Source organism: Terrapene carolina, unplaced genomic scaffold, assembly GCF_002925995.2.
Source record: "Terrapene carolina triunguis isolate 2854851 unplaced genomic scaffold, T_m_triunguis-2.0 Scaffold62, whole genome shotgun sequence".
NCBI lineage: Eukaryota > Metazoa > Chordata > Testudines > Emydidae > Terrapene > Terrapene triunguis.
The window spans coordinates 23482032-23490907 of NW_020664413.1; positions in this window are offsets into that span (position 1 = coordinate 23482032).

An 8876-nucleotide genomic window follows, 5' to 3' on the forward strand; every position below is an offset into this window, starting at 1 on the left:
CTCCATTGAGTCCCTGCTGTGACTGCTAGAGAAAGGCTTGTTTGTTATCCCACCCATTCCCCTGTGGGCCTAGAGAGGGGGAGAGGAACCCCATCACCTCCATGACTCACTTTCTCTGTACTGGCATAGCATAGGCGGGGAAGTTGGGCTCTGTGGCACACCAATGGGTGACACATCTTCTCTCACCCCTCTCCCAGAGTCTGGAGAGGAAGCGGCACTAGTGACATGCTGCAATCCGCACTGCGATTTTTGAGAAAATGAAGGGGTGGTGCATTTGTGCTTCATATGCAAGGTGGAAAGAGTGTGCAGCATTTTGCTGCCGTACTGTTCCACTTCCTGCTGTATTTTGAGATGCAGCTTGGGGGCAGGAGCAAAGAAAGAGGGAAGTCACCCCATCGCCTCTGAATCCACTATTGTCATGATCCCTACTCCTTCCCAATCCACCCATTCACATTAGGACCAGGGCCAAATTTTTCCCATTCTCCAAGACCTCCACTGGCTCCTCATAGACTCCCCACATCCATTTCAGGATCCAGTTAAAAACTGCTTATTTTGTTTTCATACTCCTCGCTGCATTTGCTGTAGTCTGTAGCTACTTCATGTGTAGGTTAGTATGAAATAAACTAGACTCAAAAACCTAGAAATTGAGGGGAGAGGGAAGAATACATTTGATTGCAAAAATGCATTAATTTTGCAAAGATTTTACAATTTTCTCCCTTTCTTTTCACAAAATTGGCCCTATTTTTGAGGCAGGGAAAACCCTAAACATTTTTGAAATTTCAAAACTTTTTTCTGATGAAGATCAGTTTGTGCAGGAGTAGGTAGATGGAAATCAGCAGTTGTGGTCTAGCATGTAGAGCACAAGCCTGTGAGTCAGGAAACTTGGATTCTAATCTCAACTAACTTGTTGTGTGGCACTGGGTAAGTCATTGTTTTAGTTACCCCATGTATGAAATGGGGATAATAATACTTACAACACTTTATAAAGCATTTTTTAAATTTATGGATGAAAAACATTAAGTTTTAAGTACAGTTTGTTGGGGAAAAAAATTTTCCCCATGAAAATTTTTGAATCAAAATCTTTCATTTGAAATTTGGTATAGGAATTTTCAAAACAAAACAAAATTTTCATTTCAATTTGAATCAACATTTTTGTTTTGGTTTTCAAGACTGAAAATTTTCCAAATTCCAAACTTATTTTTCTCCTTTTTCCATTTTTTCCTTGTTTCTTTTTTGGTATTGAATCCAATAGAATGAATGCGGCTTACTTTTAATTTGTTTTCCCATTTTTGTACTCTAACTTTTCAAAGTTTCCTCAACTTTTGAAAGGTTGAAGTGGCAAAGTTAGTGTTTCTTTTCCCCTTTGCCATTCTTGATTTTTTCCAAAACTGGAGACATTTTGAACAGTTACTGAGTGCAAAAAGGAAGAAAGAAACAGATGGTGTTCATTATATTATATTCAGTTGGAAAAAAAAGGTGAAAGAAGAAAACACAAATCCCAAATTTTGTAATTTAAAAAAAAATTGATTCTCTAAAACTAAAATGAAAATTTCTGTTCAAAATGAAATCAAAAAATGTTTTGAAATTTCCCATTAAAATAAATTTTAAAAAAGGAAAAATAAATTTTCCATACAGAAATGTTTTTGATAAAACCCCATTTTCCCATGAGAACGTTTTTCAGTCAGAACGTTTCAATCAGCTGTATTTCTAAATACTTTTATTTTTTGCCTCAAAACATGAAATGTTGGGAATTTTTTTAATGCTGTAATGTAAATGCCACATCTTCATGAGAATTTTCAAAAATTGTGGCCTTGAATATGACAACACTGCATGTTTTTATATAATTTTGCAAACATTATTTACTTTCTTTGCCCAGATATTCTCAGAGAATTTCTCTCTCATTTTCTTCCTGCTCATCTAGAACCTGCCTGCTCTCTGTTCCTTTCCACAATTTTACTGTTGCTTGTATAAGACTCTTATGTGTTGAAGTCAATCAGGCTGCACCCACTTTCACAAGATCTTGAATATGGCCCAAAGTATGTTGATTCTCTTTGTTATGCACTAGAAGTATACCCTTTAGAAGAGATGGTCTGCAATGGTTTAAACTCTTTGTCAAGATATTCCTTTTTATAGTATATAATACCTTTTATATAACTTAAAATTTCTAGACTAGACTATGTGGTCCATAAGATTATTTATGCAGCATGAAGTGGCATTAAAGAAGCCAGAGACATCCAGGAAAAAATTCCTCCTGCACTGGGGAACTCTGCTGGCATAGGTGCTGGAACTAAGGGTGCTGCCGCATCCCCTGGCTTGAAGTGGTTTCCATTATATACAGGGTTTATAATTTGGTTGAATGGCTCTCAGCACCCCCACTGTAAAAATTGTTCCAGGACCCGTCTGCTGGTGGAAAGCTGGCAGAGGCGGTACCACCACCTCCTTTGCCAGCTACCCCTACCACCACTAGCATAAGTAAAAGCCTGCAGGTGGAATGTGGGTGGGGCTGATCTCCACTGCACTCAGTCCTCCACTGGCATAAATTAGAGCCACTCCTGTGGCAGGCATCCCTCGGTCAGGGAGTGACAATCTGTATTCCACAGTCCCCTTCCCAGAGCTCGGATGGAGTGGAGAATCAAGACCTCTATTTTTCTGCAATTTATAACATATATTGTCTTGCATGGTTCCACAAACTATTTGGGGGCACAGTTTGTATGGAAAATACTGAAAACCTGTATTATATTGATCACTAGATCTCAACTTAAGTCAGAGAAAAAAGCAAACACTACTGAAGTGTAATTCTTCAACCAACAAAATTGTCCAATTTTTTAAGTGATCACTGTTATATCTACCTTATGAGTCAGAGGCCTAACAATCATCTGAGGAACTGGAGATAGGGAAGTCACTAGCATGGCTATTTCCAACTCTCTTTGCACTAGCTAACCTTTATGTGCTTTTTCCAATATTGTCCTCTGCTTGGGGAAGAGTTTCTTCACTATTCAAGCCTGGTACCTGTCACTGACTGTTCTGTACTAAACCATAATGCTAATCTCATGCTAATAGATAAGTATAGCAACAGTCCATCAATAATAAAATGCAAATAAACTTGTTCAGCATTTGTATCTCAGAGCACTGAAAATAATTGTGATTACAAAGGTATTTTCCTTCATGGTACTGTATACAGAATTTATATACAATTGGCAAAGATTTTGAATCAAATTCACCTCAGATTTATAGTGTGAATGAATGTATTTAAGAACTGCTTTAAATTGTTTTCAGTGTACCAGAAGACCCAAAGGTTCTGGGTAATAGAAATCTTTCCAAATTCCCCAAACACATATACAAACACTCAGCCTCACTGTCTTATGGCGTCAGGAGTCTGACTCACAGCCTTTAAGTGCATTGAGGTCAATGGTCTAACTCACTTGTATGTTTAGCCACCATCTCAGACATTTTAATGTATCTATTGAATTTCCTTTTTATTAACCTTACCTTAACACGTATCAAATAAAACATCCTGTTTCCATACCTAGACTAAAAAAAATTATAATAAAATGAAACAATGTATTTGCTTATTTTCTGTGCATTATGGTTATCTAACAAAAACAAAAAACCCAGACAATTTAAGATCATGACATTCATACTAATTATCATACTCTGCATTACGGGATGAAATTTACCACCAACCAATTGCAGTCAATATTTTGCACATATTGGAGCATGCCTAGTTTTAAAGTGTTCATCTGACTAACCTGCAAGCTCTGTTCTGTACAATGAGTGATAGAAGTTAATAATATTGATACTGACTTCTCTTACAAAGTATCAGTCGGTTCCACTCCACATGTACCCAAAACTCCCATTGTTTGGGGGATGCATGGAATGCAGCATCCAGCCCATAGTTTAATATATTAGACATAGCAAATATCATGTTGGGAAATATTGTGTCAGCTAATATGATTTCTTTTTACAGAAGCTGTTTACATTTTGATTATTATAATAATTCTCCTAGTTCATATTCACAAAGCAAACCTACAGTACTCTACTACAAAATCATTAATTGGTGCACATTTTCTTTATGTTTAGTTACCGTAAAGTTCTCAGAGGCCTAAAGCTTATCTAACCTTTACTCCCCAATGACTCTGAGAAAGACAGAGTGTAATACAGCCTGGTTAGTAGCACAAGCCAGTTACTGATCAACAGAAAGTATTCGTGCAGTTTGTCTCTGCTGAATTAGATTTTTTTACTGTTCCCTAGCTCCTGTATAATAAAGACCTCCAGGATCTTTTGGTAGATTTTTATCCACTGAAGTCACTGTAATGTCCTAATTTCAAACGTCTCTGGGTTGGATTAAAGTTTAAAGGCACTATTCACACTGGGGATGATCAGCACTGCAACCCCTCCCAGCAGCATGTCTCGCTGAGTCAGTCATATGGCCCTACTCACGCCTCCACTTTTTGGGGAGGATAATGCTGCTTGTGGCTCTAGCCACGTGTATTGCCTTCACCCTTGCAACTATGTTGTGGTGGGGCTCCTATACAGGAGAGCAAGGAAGTAAGGAAAGACTCCTTGTGCTCTTTCTTCCACACATGCACATGCATCAGGCTGGCCATTATCTGTTCCTCTATTTAAATAATAACAGTAAAGTACTAACTAACTAACTACAAATTCACTTTGAACACATTGCTAAAGATAGAAACCCTGAGATCTTTAACTAATGATGTGAGCAAACAGTCTGGCTCACACAAAAAATTGTGGGGATATTTTTCTCCATTTTTTTCTTCAGCGAAGTTGTCACCCAGTCACATTTGATTTTTATGCTTGTGATGGTTGGCTAAAGCAAAATGTAGTTCAGTGCTTGGAAACTATCCAATACCTTACAAAAAAGTACATAGATTATGCAGAATTCATCCTGTCAAATCATTGTGATTATCCCTTGGGCAAGAAATTTACCTTGTATAAAGGTGAAAAATCACCCTCCTCACAGACCTCGATTCAGAAATAAGTTGGGGCAGGGGGAAGGAGAGGGGAAAGATAAGAAAGAAAAGCAAAAGAGAAATAGGATGTTTTTTTCTGAGAAAGAGAATTTTCATACAATTTTTCTTCTTTAAACATGTGGCCACCTCTTGAAGTGTTGTCATTTTTATTCAATACTCTTTAGCAGAGTAAAGTCATGGTCCTTGTCATACCTGGATTTTTAACCTTATTTTTCTTTCTATTGCAATTGTTGCTGATTTACATAACATCATTGAAAATTCAGTACATATTGTGCATAGCTTTATTTAAAAAAAATCTGTGTTACTTGAACCATAACTGTGGCTTGTTATGCCCCAAGGTAAGTTAGATTTCTACTCCACCCACTTCCTTTGTCAAGATGCAATGTTCCATTTTCTGTAAACTGTCCCAGTGATTTCAGTGTGAATTTCATAACATGTTTCCAAACTATGACATGCACTGCTAGTGAGATTTGGTAATATTATACTTCTTAAAATTAAAGTATCAGGGGGTAGCCGTGTTAGTCTGTATCTACAAAAACAACAAGGAGTCTGGTGGCACCTTAAAGACTAACAGATTTATTTGAGCATAAGCTTTCGTGGGTAAAAACCTCACTTCTTCATATGCATCTGAAGAAGTGAGGTTTTTACCCACGAAAGCTTATGCCCAAATAAATCTGTTAGTCTTTAAAGTGCCACCAGACTCCTTGTTGTTTTCTTAAAATTAAAATAACTTTAGCAAACAGTATGAATATTCTTCTCATTACTGACTTGTAAACTAAGACATTTTCACAACACAGGTACACGCAACAAATAAATAATGTACTTACCACCACATGCTATAAGAAAGTAATTTTTCTGCTTGCTATGGACCAGACTGCAAACCCCTTATTCAGAAGGTTAACCAGTTCCTAGTAAAGTCAACAGTACTGCTCCTGAGTAACTGCTCACCAATTGCCGTATGTTCTATTCTTCCATAGAACTCAAAGTGCTTCACAAAGAAGGTAAGTGGCCTTGTCATATTTTATAGGTGAGGAAAATCAGGGACAGAGAGGTGAAGTGACGTGATTGCCCAATGTCATCTACCAAGCCAGTGGCAGGGTTGGGAACAGAACCCACATCTCCTATACTCTGGATCACACTGCATCCCCTGCACACTCACACCCTCTCCCCCTATATATTAGGTGGAGAGAGAGGAACTTGCTAGGATTTGCTAGGAACTTGCTAGGATTCTTCTCCCCAGAGAATATGAATTTTATTTTCCTCCTCAGGCATATGCCTTTCACCTGGTAACTCTGAAGTTACTCATAAGTGTTATTGTTCCTGAAATGGGAGTTAGGGCTCTCTGTGTGGGTGGAGCTAAGGTCAGTTAAAATGAGGTGCACTCCCTTTAGAGTGAGTTTAATTATCCTTTATGCAAATTCCAGAGTTATGCCTTGCTCCAGCATCAGAAAACTCATCTCTCTGATGTATTTATAGACAGTAATCATATCTCCCCTCAGCCTTTGTTTTGTTAAGATAAACAAGTCAAGCTTTAAATTTCTGCTCATAATATAGGTTCTCTGTTCCTCTGATCATCCTAGTAGCCCTTCTCTGCACCTATTTCCGTTTGAATTCGTCTTTCTTAAACATAGGAGACCAGAATTGCACACAATATTCCAGATAAGGTCTCACCGGTGTATTGTATAATGGCATTAACATTTCCCTGTCTTTACTAGCAATATCTTGTCTGATGTATCCTAGGATCGCTTTAGCCTTTTTCATAACCACATTGCAGCTCATAGTCATCCTGTAATTGACCAGTACACCCGGGTCTCTCTCATCATCTGTTGCTTCTAACTGATATGAAAGATGAAAGATCAGAGCAGATCAGCCAAAACCTGCTCCCAGAACCATATTTTGCCCTGGGGCAAAAGGGTTTCCATTCTCTAAATATCCAGTGCTGTTGAGAGAATATTGGATGCAATCCAGGGCTCACAGAAGTCAATGGGAAAACTCCCATTGGCTTCAATAGGGCCAGGATTTCACCCTTGTACCTATGTAGCTAGATCCTTTAAAAGGTCACGTGTCACACACAATCTTCATCTGTTGTTGTGGGGGTTGGGTTTTGTTTTAATTATTTACAAATTTGTAGTTCAAAAATTGCAAGAAAATACAGTTTTCTACAAAACATGTTTATAAAATACTGTCAGGGATGAAGAAACATCCAAATCAGACAACTATTCCTCCATGATGCCCTTTACTATGCAATGTGTAACCTACAATGAGATCTAAGACGTCTTAACACTGATAGGGTGACTACAACCTTTATTGAATGCTGTTATGTATAATGAGTCCAGTCATGATTTAAAACATGAAGGAAAAAACCTCAAACTATCATTTTCTTCTAAAATCTCTGGGGCAACCACGACAGTGCAATGACCAAGGATGTTTATGTACGCAGATACTATGTTCATGATCAAGACACTTAGCCTCTTTGTGCCTCAGTTGCCAATCTGTAAAATGGGAATCACAGTGCTTCCCTAGCTCACAGGGGTGTTGTGAGGACAAATACATTAAAGATTGTGAGGTGCTAATATACAATGGTAATGGGAGGTATATAAGCACAAGACAGAGAGAGATACAGAGAGAATAAACTTTATTCAATGGGAAACAGGATTCATGACCCTCTTGGAAAGAGATTAAAAAAATAATACCACAATTTTTTTTAAAAGAACTTGTGAGGTCTGAGTTGATCTTTCACTAACTCTGTTATTTCTAGACAAATGCTGCTGTCTAACTTAGTTCCTGATCCTGCATTGGCAGGGACCTCTGGCAGGGACCTCTGGACCCATGAGCTGTGCCATTGAAGTGGGATTCCACATAGGCACTGGAGGGTCTCAGTGCAAGACTAGAGTTTAATTCATAATTTTGGGTGGTTCTTTTTAAACAAAACACCTTCTGATATCATGAAATATCGAACCAAAAACAATGGTGATAAAGAGAAGCTATTTGTTTTATATCTCAATAAATCAGAAACAACTTCTATTCCTCAGTACTCTAACTTCCTCTTCTCCTGTAATTAACTGAGTTCTCCACACCACCCCTCCTTTGAAGATAATTATCTCTTTATTTGCCAGTCTAGTGAGGGTGAGGGACAGCGAGTGACACAGGTAGGGTGGATGGAGTGAGCGGGGCGGGGCCTCGGAGAAGGGACGGGGCAGGAGCAAGGCCTCGGGGCAAGGGTGTTTGGGTTTGTGTGATTAGACAGTTGGCAAACGCTAACAACCACCTGGTAGAGAGTTTGAACTGGGGTCCTCTAGCAACTACCAGGTAGGGCCCTTTCCAGACCTTGCGGGGAGGGGAGACTCCACATGGCCTGCCTGCCTGCAGCCTCCCTCTCCATTTGCCAGAGAGTATCCTCTCTCCTGACTTCCCCTCCCCCATCTTCATGTCTGAGCTCTCCTTTATATTCCAGCTGAGAGTATAGGCCAGTCATGAGGCCCACAGTGTCAGCGGATTCCCAGCACCTGTCTGTTGGGCTTCTCTCTGGGGTAGGGTCAGCTATTCCCTGTCCCACTCCCAGGCTGTTAAAGGGGCAAATCACCCAGTTACTCTAGGATTTACATATTTTTTTCTCTCAAATATCCATAAACACAACTCTGCCCCAAAAATATCCAGGGGGTTCAGTGCTATAAAAGCACTTCTGAGAACCCCCATCCAGTCGAGTGATTCTGAAGAAATTCAGCGTGGCTTCCCTTGTAACAAGGGACTTTCTGAGAAGAGATTGAAGAGTGAAAAGGTCATTGTAGAACATTAGTACCACTAAGTAGTTGTCAGCCAGTATGGAGAGGCTGTGGCCCATCACAGACGGCAAGTGTATGTTAGCAACAAGAAGAAAGTCAAGGA